The following is a 9,464-nucleotide window of genomic DNA, read 5'->3' as shown; positions in this document are numbered from 1 at the left end:
CATGGGGATGTAAAGTATAGCATGGGGAATATAGTCAGTAGCGTTGTAATAACTATTAATGGTGTCAGATGGGAACTGGATTTACTCGTAAGTTATATAAGTGTCTAATCATTCTGTTGTATGTTTGAAACTAACATAATATTGTATATCAGCTGTAATTGAAAAAAAATTCAACATTGGACTTCAAGTTCCACAATAGTAACTATCAGTCAAAAACTATTTATTAAATGACAAGATAAGTAGCACACTTAGTATCTTCAGTCTTCTTTACCAGGAAGCATGTCCCTGTGTTAACCAAAATGGAGAACAAAACAGTTCTCCTTACATGAATGACATTTAAGTTTCTATTCTATATTCATTGCATTTATTTGCAAATTTGTTTTATTGCAAAATTCCATCTCCGAAGTTTCTAATTTTTTAAAATAGACCCTAAGTTTAGGGTGTTAAAAAACACCACAAGGGTTTGCCATACATTTAGTTCAAAGTAGATATTGGCTCACTTACAGTGCATTTTAATTGGGTCAAAGTTGGTAAAGTAATTGGTAATCATTTATTAAATTATATATTTAAAAGTTTACATTTTTTCAAATATTATATACTCAGTAAGCTACATTAATTGTTGGTTGTAGGGTATTTACAAATTAACTAACAAATTGATGTTTCTTGAAATTTTAACAAGCTAGTTCTCCTAACAAAATGTAATTAAAATTATAGTTCTTTGTAATCTTCATGAGGTTAATAATGACTAAAGGACAAATAAATCATATCTAAGATAAATATATTAGTAGAGTATCAACATTCCTGGTAATCTAACACCAGTTGTTACATAGGTTGCCTAAATCTTTTGCTATTTTTCCTTACGGGCAATGGCTTTCCCTCCAAAAAATCATGTCAAAATGAGGTACTAACTTTTCCAACGTAGTGACCTACCCCTGTCTGATGAGATCTGAGAAATATGAAGAAACAGTTTTTGAGAAGACATTGTTCCCTGAAAGAAGAGATGTGGGGGTATAATTCTTTCATCAAACAGGCCAACCTGCTCCTAACTTATGATATTGAATGAACTCTGGAACCCATTTGATGAACTGGAGGATAAAAATGCAATGTACTGTGTGTGGCTGGGCCACATCTCTTTTCTGTAGGATCTTCTCCTCTATACACAGAGATGAGCCTCTAAATGGAGATTTATAGGACATGTGGCTCTGTTTTGTAGTTGTCTGGAACCCTGACTCGAGTTGGAACAATCAGATTCTCTCCCACGGGAATTTAGGGGCACTGAGAAATTCCTGCCAGTGTGAGCTGAACACCAACATTGAACTGTAAAAGCAGAGATTGATATTGAAGTTGCCAATTCAGTGAAAGTGGATCAGCAGAGATAAAAGAAGAAATTAAATAAACGTTCAAATCCCCACCTTGCAAAAAAAAAATTATCTGTGTAAAACTAAACTTGTGGCATAATTTTCAGCACTTGCGTTCTGCACCTTAGCTTTGCATTTGGAAAGTATGATGAATCTCTTGCTTCAATACAAAGTCATACCAATTTAACACCATATACTCCAAGATGTCAGGAGCCGTCCTGCTCTTAGCCTTAGTGCAATTTTTCTTTCTGCAAGTGTGTTCCTCGATTCGTTTTTCAACTAGTAACTAACCAGTTCTTCCTTCAGTTTTCTATGGTGAAAAACATTTTTCTCTTTGACATTTAAGTTTTTCTATCTACCTTGTGTCATTTTTCCATCCATCACTTACACTTTCATTTTCCCCATGAAACGAGTCAATTCAGGACTATCTTTTACCCTCATCGTCCACGACATGTGAAGGGAAATGTGTAATATCTCAACATGTTTGTTGTATTCATTTTTTTTCAGTTCTACTTATGTGCTCTGAATTGCAACTTGTTGCATTTTTTTAGATGAAAATGTTTTCTGTTTTCATAAAGCCATATTATTGTAACTATCTGTGTTGTATAAATTATTTAATCAATTCAACAAAAACTTGCTAATCACCTACAACATGGCTGACACTGTCCCAAACCCTGAGGAATAGCAGAGAACAAAATCTTAAGTCCATGCTTTCATGGACTTCCAACTGTGCAGGGACTATTTAATCATGTGTTTCATGTTCCCACAAACATATCTACACAACTTTGTTCTGCCGAAATATGTGGATTCTGTCCAGAGGAAAAGGAGAGGATGCATATTGAGAGATAATCAGCAATACTTGTCACAACATTACTACTGTATTTTATTAACTATACCCAGGAAATACATAAGCTATAAAAATCTCCAAATAACTAAGAATATACTATGTAATCTGGGCTCCAGGAACATATAATCCAGTTAGGAAGAAGAGACATAATTTAAGTAGCAACATGATCAGATTTCTTATCACGGCATAATCCCCTTTAAAACCAGATTTCCTCCCCTCTGTCTACAACCTCAATTCCAGCTACTAAGAAGACTTCATGTTGTAAGTATCGATGCTTTTTTGAAAAATGCCATATCCTTTGCTTTCACTCCCCCATGCCTTTGCATAGCATATATTTTGTTCTTAATATTTATATTCTGCCTAATGCTTATGATGAAATTACAATAAAAAGTTTGTATTCGTAGTGAAATGTCACTTATGATATCTATAGTGTATTCATATTTATTAAGAAAATGTCCAAGTACATAGGCTTGTGACCTTTGTTTCCTTCTTGTAGAAAATTATTTGTTTCCTTCATAGTTAAGTGAATTTTGCTGATTAGTCTTGATATGTTGTTGATAGGTTCAGTTCCAACTCTGTTCATCTTTAAAACCCTCTCTGGTTATTTACAAAACAAAAATTAAAAAATGAAGTTTAACATTTTAGATTAAGCATATTTTGAATATACGTACCTCTAACATACTATTAGTCTAAAATAACTATATTTGTATATCATATAAGGAACTGTGTGAATATCTTATCTAACAGAAATGAAGTTACAAAGTTATTTCAATCATCTCATGGTAAAGGTTTATGAAAGTAGAAGCAAATTGGTACTTGGGTTGGGTCAATGTGTTCATACAGTTCAGAAAACACTAGTTTATCAGCAGAATTCATTTTCTGTTTCTTCCAAACATTCTCTGCTTAGATTTACAAAACTACTATATTTCCCACTAACATAGAAAACTCCAAGCCAGAGTTTTCTTGCTATAAAATGAAGAGACCTAATTTGAGCCTTGAAATGGACTCAGTCTGTAAGTCCCTTGCTGAATGACTGAGCATGTTAGCAGAGGAGCTCCAGCTTCGTCCTCCACAAAGTGAGAAGTATGGAGGAAAGTCATGATCTCTAGAGTGCTCACACAACTCTAGAATTCTGTGATTCTGTGAGTGTTTTTATAAGCTTCTCTGGGTGCCTAGGAAGTATTTCCTTTTTTTTTGGAATTTCTCTCAGTTGGCCATGAATAAATCTTCAGGCCTTGGACTGGTTACCTAAATCCCACATCAATATGTGGGATTTATGTCGTTAATTATTTTTTTTAAATAATAAATGTTGTTAATTATTTTTTTAAGGATGATATCATGACTCATACAAATATAAAATGAACACTTGTAAAGATTTTAACTTATTAATTAATAAGGTATCCATTAAGATTTTACTACCAATAAAATGTTGACCTCATTTACACAGGTCAATCAAAATTCTGATACACATTTATAAATATATGCAAAACTGTCCTACAGGGTAATAATCAATTGCATTCTACCAAATGAGATTCAGTTGCATTTCTATGGACAAGAATTATTTGCATTATCAGTTTTCTACAAATACCCTTGTAAAATAGCTCAAAGGCAATGGAAGGTGGAGATAATACAGAAAGATGTACAAGATATGAGACTCAGTAATCTTTGTGGGTATAGTTCATCATTTTTCCCTATTGAGATCTCCCAAATTAATTAGAAAGCCACATCCCTTTTCTTGCCCTAAGTTATTCTATCTTCTAACAAACTTTAAGGCATATTTTTTCTATCAATAGATATATTGTTGGAAACTCAAACTTGAGAACTGAAAAATATCTTTATTTCATTTAAAACAGTTATTTTCATATTGATTTTAGATACAGAATCTTTGTTCAAGCAAAATGTAAATCACGTAAAGATGGAGCTACCCTCGTTAAAGTTGGGGATTTAGAAAGTCAGTATCATTCCTAAGCCATCCCTTAATGTTTAAAAATCATGCATTTAAAGTTTTGCCTCACTTTGGTGTGAAACATGCATCAATGCAAACTCATTCAAAACCACTTGATGTCTATGCCACCTTTAGCCATCTATTTAAACCTCTATTTAAGAGGTTAAAAGGGAATGATAGTAATTACATCATAATTCTGCAATAAAAATTTAAAAAAATTAAAGCATATAAATAGCCAAAAGGTGGAAACAACGTAAATGTCCATCAACAAATAAATGGATAAACAAAATGTGGTATATAAATACAATAGAACATTGTTCAGCCATAAAAGGAATAAAATTCTGATACATGCTCAATATGGATGAATCTTGAAAACATTAGCCTAAGTGAAATAAGCCAGAAGCAAAAGGACAAATAGTGAAGATTCTACTTATATGAAGTATCTAGAGTAGGCAAATTTATAGAGACAGAGAGAGCAACAGTCATTACTAGGGACTGAGGGGGGCATAGGGAGTTATTGTTTAAGAGGCAAAGAGTTTGTTTGGGATAATAAAAAGTTCTGGAAATGGACATTGGTGATAGTTACACAACACTGTGAATGCACCAGATGTCACTGACTTGTACATTTAAAAATTGTTAGGATTTTGTGTATTTTTACTATAGTATGTGGTTATAGCTTTAAATCCTGACCCATAATAAGGAGTGTATAAAAGGTATCTCTTCATTGTTGACATTTCATTTTACTTACTAATAATAAGTCCAATAAAGTTCACCACCGCCAACTAGTTACAAACCTAAATCTATTCTTGTACCCAGATTTTCTAGTTCCCAATCTAGTTTCTAATCTAGTATTCTTAATGAGACCCTGTATAGATAGATCTTAACTTTCTAATTCCAGATTTCAAGGACCCGTAAGACAATAATAAAATAGCCAGCATATCTACCCAGTATTAAAGTTTACTATATAACCATAGTAACCAAGACAGTGTAGTACTGGCAGAGAAATACACATGTAATGTGTATTACACATGTAATGTGTAATGAAACCAAACAGAGAACCAAGAAATAGTCCTACACAAATATGTTCAACTCATTTTTTATAAAAGTGGAATAGCCATTCAATGGAGGAAGGATTATCTTTTTGCCAAATGCTGCTGGAACAATTGGACATCTATAGGCAAAAAATATAAGCTTTGACCTAAACCTCACACTTTACACAAAAATTAAGCCAAAATGGATTACAGACTTAAAAATAAGACATGAAACTTTTAGAAAAGTTATAAAAGAAAACCTTCACGAACTAGAAATAGGCAAGGAGTTCTACCTAGACTTGACTCCAAAATCATGATCCATAATAATAAAATTTGATAAATTGGACTTCAACATTTGCATTTTGAAAGCCCACATAAAGAGGATGAAAAGATAAATTATGCCCTTGGAGAAGATTTTTGCCAACCACATATCGAACAAAAAAGTAATAGCTAGATTATATAATGAACTCCCAAAACTCAATAGTAAGAAAACAATTCAATTAAAAAATGAGCAAAATGGCATAAAGAGACATTTCAATGAAGAAGATAAAGATTACAAACAAGCCATGAAAAGATGTTCCACTTTCTCATAATCAGGGAAATGAAAATGAAAACCACAGTGAGATAGCAGTACCTTTTAGAATGGCTAACATTAAAAAAAAAAAAAAAAAGTAATAAATAAATTAAAAAACTGGTAACAACAGCAAATCCTGGTAAGATTGCAGAGAAATTGGATCTCTCATACATTACTGTTACAAACATAAAGGCATTCTGAAAGACAGTTTAGCAAGTTATTTTCAAATTAACACTCAATTACCATATGATCTAGCAATTACACACTTAGGCATTTATCCTAGAGAAATGAAAACTTATATCCACATGAAATGATTTGCAGTCTAGAATTCTACATCTAGTTAGATGATCAATGAAATATAAGGGTACAATAAAGTCATTTTTAGACATTTGACATCTCAAATGTTAAAAAAGTTTAACCTGTGGTGCAACCTTTTTTTTTTTTTAAGGAAACTACTAGAGAATATGCTGTACTGAGACAATAAGCAAAAATAAGTCACAGCGATCTAAAAAATATGACCCATTACAAAAAATAAATAAATAAATAACAGTGTGTGTGGGGGACGAGTAAAAGGAATCCACAGGTTGCTCAGAACCCACCAAAGAAGAAAGATTCCAGTACAGATTGGAGCAGGAGAATGAAACACTCTGGAGAGATCTCTCCAAGACAAAAATTAAAGAGTTTAACTGATGTGTTTGACCGCAGTGAGAGGCTTACAGTTCTAACAGAATTTGGGGATTAATCAGTGATACATAAAGACAGCATAAGCAAATGCCTACTAATACCTTTTGCTCCACTACATGACTGAGAACTGAATAATATAGACATAGACATAATAATGTAATCCCTATATAGTTGTCCAAACAAAATAAACAAAGGACATAATTGTATTGGGAGGTTGGAGGGAGGGAAAGTATGAGAAGATGAGAATATAGTGGTTGATGGGAGGAAGGTCATGGTAATATGCCAAAGCGTCATCTTTCATAGTTAGCAATCAGAAAAAATAGCTGCAACTAAAACACTGTTACATAGCAATAGAAGCATATTTTCATATTTTAAATTTGGATGCAAACAGAATAGATAGCTGGAAGTGTTAGAAATTAAGGCCTCTGGGACATGGCAATTTACAGTGAGGAGGGATACAGTAAAGACTATTTTTAATTATCATCTCTTTAGCACCATCTTAATTTTTAATCATCTATATGTCTTACTTTAATAGCACGATAACTTAAAAATAAATACAATGTAAATAAATTTAAAAATTTACAAAAAATTAAAATCACTCCTCTAATCCTGACACCCAGAAGGTACCACACTAAAATGTGGCTCTGTTTTCTAACGTGATGGAGTAAATTTAGAAAAAAGAAATAGCTGATTCAAACAAACACAAACGATTCAGTTATAGAATCTAAAATCTTCCTTTGGAAAATAGTCTTAATCTTCAAGCACTCTTAGGAAAACACTAACATTACAATTGACATTGCAGTTGACACCGGGGATATCTTGGCAGGAACTGAACTGAGTAGCTTGGAAAGGAAACACCCACAGCTGTCCCTACCTGTAGGTATCCAAATTGGACCATTAAACAAGAGAAAAACAGAGGACTTTAATTGAGAATGATAATCAACAATCTACCTTAGGATCACGTTTGTGGATGTTTACTCAGTTTGATTAAGCCTCCAAACCCTCAGCGCTAAGCTTGAAGCAATATTCCACATGCCTGCTATTTCTCTCCAATGGATTCTTATGATTTATGCTCTTTAGTCTTTTAAATTCAAAAATATTATTTATGTATATAATAACCAGTTACTTTTACATCAGATCTTTCAAATGTTCTAATTTACTGCAAAATTACTATAATATTCCATCTACACAAATAAGTCTCACCATAGAAATCTCATCCTATTTTGCAAGTCATTTATAAAGATACTGCCTGCACTTTTGTTCAGTTGACCATTAATTTAAAGTGCAGTTAAAATGTCCCATTTTTTTTCCTTTAACAGAATTTTGTCACTTCCTTGCCATTAGCTAAAGAATAACCTAACTTACTTGCTAGCCTCGGGTTTAAAATGTTAATTTTGGTACTTAATGTTCCCATCAGTGACCCTTAATGTGGAAACAGTCCCTGTCTAACAGCAGATATTTCCATTTAGAAAAGGCAACTTTATTACAGACTTCTGGGCTTTCAGACCATTTCTAAACATTTCCCATAGTCCTAAGAATGAAAATGTGGTTTTAACAATACAAACTCAACAAAACGTGGGAAGATTAGACTGCTAACATTTTTCTGCTTGTTAGATTTGTATTTGATTGATGCTCAGGGCTATTGTGTAAATTTCCATAATTTATGCAAACAATGATAAGTCAATCACACAACAGAAAAAATCTTTAAGGATACAATAAGTTCTCTTGAACACCAGGGATTTGGCACCAATTTTTTTTTTTGTTTTGTTTTGTTTTTTGTAACTGGAGATATAAATATACAGTTAAAGATAAGTATATAAGCACACATGGATTGATATTTCCAATTATTAGAAATACGCTCTTTCATCCCAGAATGTCTACCTTGTGATAAAATGATAAGCTATTGGTCTGTGGGACTAAAGATAGAGACAGGGATTGGGAAGTAGGTTAAGTATCATCGATCCACAAGCTATTCCACTTAGCAGAGGCATGGTTTAAAAATTGTACCTAGAAAAACATTAACCAGAATAGAAGACTTTTATCACAAAAGTCCTATATTCAGAATACTTTTATTAGTTTCTATCATAAATCATATTTTGATTACATTTTGAATACATACAACACTACCCAATTTGAGAGGTCTAGATATAACTTTTCAAGTTTGTAGGCTGGGAACATGTTATACCTTTGGAGAGATTTGCAACACACCAGGGGTCACATAATGCCTATACCTTCCTCTGTGCAATTTTTTTTTTTATTGCCTACCTCGCTGAGAGAGATAAAAATAAAGCTCAGTAGATGTTTGCCTGATCAAAAACCCAGGGTGGCACTACAAGGCTGCAGCAAAGGTTTCATACAAGGACTCTTTCTTATTAAATAAAGTCCTAAGGCAACCAACCTCACAGAGGCTTTCTCATACACCCTGCAGAAATATGCTATTAGGCTTTTCCTGTTGTTTTTGTTCATTCTTGGGGGAGGGGAGGAAATTAACTGGCTTAAAATTACCACCTTTATACCCACAAATGTCTCTCTTTTTGCCTCCAGACCACCATAGCCACCTGCTGATTCAACACACACACCTCAAACTCAACATACCCTTCACATTTAACTCAATCCTTGCCCTCTCCCTGTGTCTACCGTCTTAGTAAACGGCAGTCTCTGAAATAGAAACCTAGGCGTCATAGCGATTTCTTCATTTCCCAAAACACCCACACCAAATTAAATCCATCGACAATGCCATTTTCTTGCTCATTACCCAAGTCCAGAACGCCACTCTGTCTCATGTGGAAAATTACAATGGGCTTCTAATTGTCCCTTTTTGCTTGAAAGGCCTTCAATAGCTTCTGATTGTTCCTAAGAAAATGTCTAAAACACTAATAAAAATGAATAGCCTTTGTGTGATCTGGCCCTTGCTTACCTCTCCAGCCTCATCTGGTACCACTCTAATCTACTCTGTTTACAGCACAGTACCTTCCTTTGTGTTCCTGTATTATGCTAAGCTTACACTTTCCACAAGCTGACCCTT

The sequence above is a fragment of the Rhinolophus hipposideros genome (genome assembly GCF_964194185.1).
Source record: "Rhinolophus hipposideros genome assembly, chromosome: 7".
NCBI classification, from domain to species: Eukaryota; Metazoa; Chordata; class Mammalia; order Chiroptera; family Rhinolophidae; genus Rhinolophus; species Rhinolophus hipposideros.
The sequence above is the reverse complement of the archived record's forward strand: the minus strand, read 5'-3'. Positions refer to the sequence as shown.